Source organism: Drosophila sulfurigaster, unplaced genomic scaffold, assembly GCF_023558435.1.
Source record: "Drosophila sulfurigaster albostrigata strain 15112-1811.04 unplaced genomic scaffold, ASM2355843v2 ctg128_pilon, whole genome shotgun sequence".
NCBI lineage: Eukaryota > Metazoa > Arthropoda > Insecta > Diptera > Drosophilidae > Drosophila > Drosophila sulfurigaster.
Window position 1 is genome coordinate 1 of NW_026909691.1, and position 6,889 is coordinate 6,889.

The 6,889-nt window shown below is 55.0% G+C and overlaps 1 pseudogene; it reads left to right on the plus strand.

The window, feature by feature from the left end:
• Window positions 1–1,620: 1,620 nt before the first annotated feature.
• On the plus strand, window positions 1,621–6,567 carry LOC133849863 (uncharacterized; annotated as a pseudogene).
• The last annotated feature ends 322 nt before the right edge of the window (window positions 6,568–6,889 follow it).

Here is a 6,889-nt window from a genome sequence, read left to right on the forward strand (position 1 = left end):
TAAAAGGTGCCTCTTTTCTCCCGATCGTTCAAAGTTTGGGAACAATTACAGTCGACGCGAAAGGTGTAGGTGGATTGGGTGTGATTACCACCAAACCCCTCCCCACGTCCGGTTACGATTCTCCGCGAGGTATACCTAGCCCCGCCAGCTGCAATAGTGTGACTACAACTATTACAGTCGGCGCCAGAATAGTGTGTACGGTGTGAATTTGGCCAGTGTGATTACACACTCCAACCACTTCACCCACGCCCGGCTACGATTCATACAAATCATCCGAACCCCGTTTTCTTCCCGGTTAGCTGTAGTAGTGTGACTACAAACTACTACAGTCGACGCCAGAACAGCGTGTACAGTGTAATTGGGCCAGTGTGATTACACACTCTCAACCACTCCGCCCACGCCGCGTGCTACGATTCCTACAACTCGTCCGAACCCCCGTTTCTTCCCGTTAGCTGTAGTAGTGTGACTACAAATTACTACAGTCGACGCCGGAACAGCGTGTACAGTGTAAGTGGGCCAGTGTGATTACACACTCGCAACCAGTTCACCCACGCCTCGTGGCCCGTTTTCCGTATTCTTCGCACGAACCACAACTCTTCCCGTTTTAGCTGCAGTAGGGTGACTACAACCACTACAGTCGACGCCGAAAAGTGTGTACAGTGCTGCATAGTCGGTGTGCTTCACACTGACTTCCGTGACAACTTCCCCGTGTAACAATCCTACCGACGTTGGACCCGAGAACAACCCCAGAAGCAGAAATATTCACATCATTGTTAACAAATCCGTTTCCAGAGTAATAACAAATAAAATTAAACAACGTTGCAATTTGAAAAACTCCTGTCTTTTCTTTACGACTTTGATCCCCCTTCGTCCACAAAGACCGTCTCACACCTTGAGATACTCGACTTGTAGGGTTTCAGCAAACATAAATTTCTTATTTCGATCCCTGGACAGCGCTAGTTACCTCGGCGTTGTGACGGTTCGTTACAAGTGGCGCCCGAGCAGGGACCCTACAAGTCAAGTGGAACTTATTTTCCGAGTGGCATAAAAACCCACTAGCAAGGTGTGATATTGTAGTTTAAGTCGTTAAATTCCCGCGAGTGCTTCGAAGAAAAAAAAAGATAATGAGTGATCACGAGAGCGACAGCGACGCATGCTCACAGGAGATACCCAACCCTGGAGTTGGCGTGAAATGGATATACTACCGTCGGCGCGATGAGCTGGAAGCATTGGCGCAAGAATTTAAATTCTCAGTCGAAGGCAAGGTCGAGGACATGCGGAAGGCGTTCGCATCTCTAATTGCCAAAAGTAGGCTTGGAAGGAAAGTCTGGGCTCGACTTGCCGAATTAGAGATGATATACACGCGGCCACGCACTCCACAACCCGACGCGCAAGCCACCACCTCGGGCTTAAGCCAACAGCTTTTGCACGCCCCGCCGGTTACTCTACCCAAGACGGAAGCACGTACGACGTCTCACGTCCCGTTGCTGTCCTCTACCCCGCCACGTCAAGCCTACACATGCCAATTCCCCCGGCACTCGTCGGCGAATCCCAGCCGAACCCGATCACCGCCAACCCAAGCCCTTGGCCATACGGCACTCACCTGGATCGAATTAGGAAATGGGGAATCCACCTGACGGCCAGGGTGATCCGTTGGCTTTCGTCGAGGCATTGGAGGAACGGGCTCAGGCATACGGGATCTCGGTCGATGCATTGCCAAGGAGTATGGCCGAAGGCTTGGTGGATCGTGCCGCGCGTTGGTTCCGAACCAGTGGGCTGAGCGCAGTCCCTTGGTCGGAGTTCCGTAAGGAATTTCGCGTTTTTCTTGCCCACGCGGTATTTTGAACGATTAGAAGATACCATCCGTGAGCGTAAACAGCGAGAAAACGAATCCTTCAAGGATTTCGTAACGGAAATTCGGTTCCTCATGCACCATGCTGACTACAGCACGACGCGAGAGCTCGACCGAATCTATGACAACGCCCGCCCCGAATACCAGTACTACGCCCGCCGACACGAGGTCACAAGTCTGCCCCAACTGATCCAGTTGGCCACGGAGTTCGAATACATACAGGATCGAATCCAGCCACGGACCTCACTGGCGACGGCGACTGCCATTTCACCCCCGGCACCGGCCCGCCGCGAGGCATACCCGCCAACACAGACTCCACCGACGTGGCATAACCCGTTCCGAGGACCACCTCGAGGACAGGCCCCGCCAACCACCAGTTCGGAACACTCCCACAGGACAACCTTCAGTGCCGGATGTAGCCCGGGTTTGCCGACGATGCGCGCAACCAGGACATGTACAGGCAGCATGCCAGAATCCTGCCGTGATGTTCTGTTGGGACTGCGGCAAACGAGACATACGCACGATCCATTGCTGTCGGAACAACGGGAAACGGTCATCGCCCTCTACCCCGGCGGGAGGGTAGAGGACGATAGACACCACGACCCGCCAGTAATCCCCACGATGCATCTAACCGGTGGGAGAATCGTGGCCAAGATCCAGATCGAAGGCATGCCCACCGAGGGAACTGTGGATACCGGTGCCACCACGAGTTTCATCAACGAAGAATTGGCCGCACGACTTAGCACCCCCGAGAACACATTGACTAGGGATTCGCGAATTCGTCTCGCTGACGGCTCCGTTCGGGAGGTCACGAAGACGCTCACAGCGCGTGTCCGACTGGAGAATCGAGAAGTTCGCGTAGCCTTCTTAGTCCTGCCACATATCCTTGAGCCCGTGATACTGGGCCTGGATTTCCTCGGTTCCATAGAGACAACGATTTGCTGCGGCACAGCCCAGATCCGTTTAGAGACCTCGTTAGCACCAATGAAAACACCTTTGTGCCATCAAGCTTCGCACCCCGGGCCTACCCTGGCGACACCCCCTCTTCCAGTTCCACGGAAACGAACATGCGTAGAAGCAGTTCAAAAGCCCCGACCGACTCCGAGACCCCGTCCCCGGCTTACAAGGCACAACCCTGCTGCTCCAATTCCGCTCCCGGTCACCTTGTCCAGTGTCACTCCTGCCGTCCCAGACACAAGGGGACCGAGTGTCTATGACACGACCCATCTCCAGGACCTTCGACTTCAAACGTCCTCTCCAGCTCTCGAGATGGGGTCCGACACAGACGAACAAGGACCTTCCCCATGGCCTGCAGACATTGCGCCAAACATTCAAGGATTCCTACAAGAGGAACTCCCCAAGTTTGACGGATGACCGGAGTAACATCAATCGCGGAACACACTATAACGCTGCGCGACGAGCGGCCTATCAAACAGCGTTATTTTCCCAAGAACCCAGCCATGCGAAGGATCATCGACGAACAGGTCGATCAATTGCTGGAGGATGGGCTAATCGAGCCTTCCTACAGTCCCCACAGTGCCCCAATCGTACTAGTGAAAAAGAAGAATGGACAATGGCGGATGTGCGTGGACTACCGACAGCTCAATGAGCGATCGGTTCCTGATGCATACCCCCTTCCGAGGATTACATACATCCTGGAACGCCTACGACACGCGAAATTCATATCCACGCTGGACCTTAAGAACGGCTACTGGCAGATACCGATGGCTACGGGAAGTCGAGAGGCCACCGCTTTCACCGTACCAGGACGCGGCCTGTATCAATGGCGAGTGATGCCATTTGGACTACATTCGGCCCCGGCGACATTCCAGCGTACCTTGGACTCCGTGATCGGAGTCGACATGGAACCTTTCGCCTTCGCATACTTGGACGATATTGTGGTGGTCGGGAACTCCCTAGAGGAACACACAAAGCACCTTAGGGAAGTGTTCAAAAGACTCCGGCGGGCGAACCTACGTATAAACCACGAAAATGCGCATTCTTCCAGCGAAAAATAACCTACTTAGGGCATGTGATCAGTGAGGAGGGGATTCACACGGATCCTAGCAAGGTGGCAGCTGTCCGCGAGTTAACTCCCCCGTCGAACCTGAAAGAATTACGCCAGTGTATCGGCATGGCGTCTTGGTACCGCCGATTTGTCCCTAACTTTGCTACGGTGGTGCAACCCATGTCACAACTCCTCAAAAAGGGGCGAAAGTGGACATGGGGCGACGAGCAGCAAGTCGCGTTCAATGAATTAAAACTCTTTTGACCACCGCCCTGTGCTAGCATGCCCGGACTTCCACGTGCAGTTCGTGCTACAAACTGACGCTAGCAACGTAGGAATCGGAGCAGTCCTGACCCAAGAAATCGACGGTCAAGAGCGCGTGATATCTTATGTTAGTCGACGGCTCAACAAAGCGGAGGAGAACTACTCCGCCACCGAGAAGGAATGTCTCGCAGTGATCTGGGCCATCAGGAAACTTCGCTGCTATCTGGAGGGCTATCGATTCGAGGTCGTCACCGACCATCTGGCGCTCAAGTGGTTGAATTCACTAGAATCACCACATGGACGTGTGGCACGTTGGACTTTAGAGCTGCAACAATACCAATACGACGTGCGATATCGACCCCGAAAGCAGAACGTAGTCGCCGACGCTCTTTCCCGACAACCCCTTACCAGGCTGGCTATGTTAAAGGAGGAGGCCCAACCTTGTTCGTGGCTATCCCGGCGCATACGACAGGTGAGTAAGGAACCACAACGCTACCCGGATTATACCATCAGGGACGGGCAACTGTTCCGGCACATCGTGCATCGGTCCGATGACTTCGACGACGTGACGTGGAAGTTGTGCGTACCCCGGGCCATGCGACCTCGCGTTCTTCACGAGTGTCATGACCAACCAGCTGCCGGCCACTTAGGAGTACGTAAGACTATTCTTCGAATTAGTCAGCGGTACTACTGGCCAGGTATGCATCGGGACGTCAAGAAACACGTCCGGCAATGCCTGAGCTGTCAAAAATTCAAGACATCACAGCAGAAGCCTGCCGGACCCATGCATACCCGGCCCGCAGAAGAACCCTTCGCCATCATTGGAGCTGATTTCGTCGGCCCACTTCCTCGTTCAAGCAAGGTAACACAATGCTCCTCGTTTTCTTTGACTTGTTTTCCAAATGGGTAGAACTAGTGCCACTACGACGTGCCACTACTGCGAGCCTTCAGCGTGCGTTCCGAGAACGAATCCTCGCTCATTTCGGGGTTCCGCGACGTTTCGTGTGCGACAATGGGACGCAATTCACTAGTCGGTCTTTCAAGGCATTTCTAAAAATCGCCGGGGTCGAACTACAACACACTGCTCCTATTCGCCCCATGAAAACCCAACGGAACGAGCCAACCGGACGATTAAAACCATGATCTCGCAACTAATCGACGGACAGCAGAACCAATGGGATGAGTTACTTCCAGAGATCACACTAGCTATCAATTCCAGCGTCTCCGAGTCCACCGGCTACAGTCCAGCTTTCCTAGTACAGGTTAGGGAGCCACGACTTCCCGGAGGATTATATGACGAGGTGACACCAGAGGCCCCGGCGAACTAGAGGACCCGGAAATAAGGCAAAAGACTGCAGGAGATCTTTACCATCGTACGCGGAAACCTGAATCAAGCGAGCCATGACCAGAGTCGACATTACAACCTACGCCGGAGGCAATGGCGACCTACTTTGGGCGGAAAGGTGCTTTGCGGCAGCACCATCTCTCAACGCTGCCGACGGTTTCGCAGCAAAACTAGCTCCGAAATTCGATGGCCCGTACATAGTAAAGAAGTTCATTGCAGCAAACATCGTCCGTTTACAACACACTACGACCAACCAAAAAAGAGTGGCTAACATTGCCGATCTCCGGGAGTTCCAGGAGCAGAGGCCTGACTCCGAGGCCGAGGACTACGAAAGCGACACGTCGGGAACCGCGATCAAACCCTGATCCTATCCCTCCGACCACAATTTCCTCAGTCGCCAGTCCATTTCCTCAGTTCCACCAGTCAGTTACTAATAATCTCACGACTTTTCTCAATCATTACAGTACATGGAACCTATCGACCTCACCTGTTCTTCTCCGCCACGCGACTACGCTGGCGATGCACCTAATGACGCCGGATCGTGCGGAGCCGCGCTATTCCTCGTACCCTGAGGATGCACCCCGTAAGTCGCCTGAAAGGGGGGAGTCATTATACACCCCGTGGGACAAGGATGACCCGTTCTACTTGGCTGGCCTACCAGCCAGATACGACTTCACCAGCGAGGGGGAATCGGAGGAGAGGCCATATGAGGAGGACGACGAGTCCAAACAGGAGGAGAGCAGCGAGGCGGAAGAGCCCCGGTTTCGACTCCCACCAGGCGCCTGGTCACCCAGGCCCGGGCAGCGCCGCGACCCGCGACTAGGGCATGGGCTGTATGCTCGAACCCCGTCGCCGACCGAGACGGAGGTGCAACGGTACCGGCCTCCACCCACTGAGGATAGCGACACGGATGAACCATTTTTCGTCGAGGAGGTAGACCGTACGGTAACCTACGAGCCGGCCGTCCGCCCATGGGGAATGCGGGTAACCCGTATTGACCGGGCGGTGGTGGATGTTATCCTCCCTCCAGGGGAAACCCTCACATCCTATTTCGAGCTGCCAGAGCACTGGGATTATCGGGGGGCCAGCGATCGCTGACCGCCCGGTGCCACCACCCTACTTCCCGCCAGCCTTTCGGCGCCCGATGACGCCCGTATTACGCCGACTGGAGGAAATGGATATGTCCGACCCCGACGGGTTCCCCCCTCCCTATGCCTTCCTACGACCCACCGCAAGAGGGTCCACGTTGGGAGTCCGCGTCGTCGGACGACGAGCCGGACGGGCCTCGGTTCCGCCGGCAGTACCCAAGGACATCCCCAGCCAACGAGGAGTCCGACCCTCTCGCCGACCTGCTGGAGGTCTTGGGGCAGGACTTGGTTCCGTTGCAGGAGGAGGAGGAGAAACCCCTGATGACTGAGGT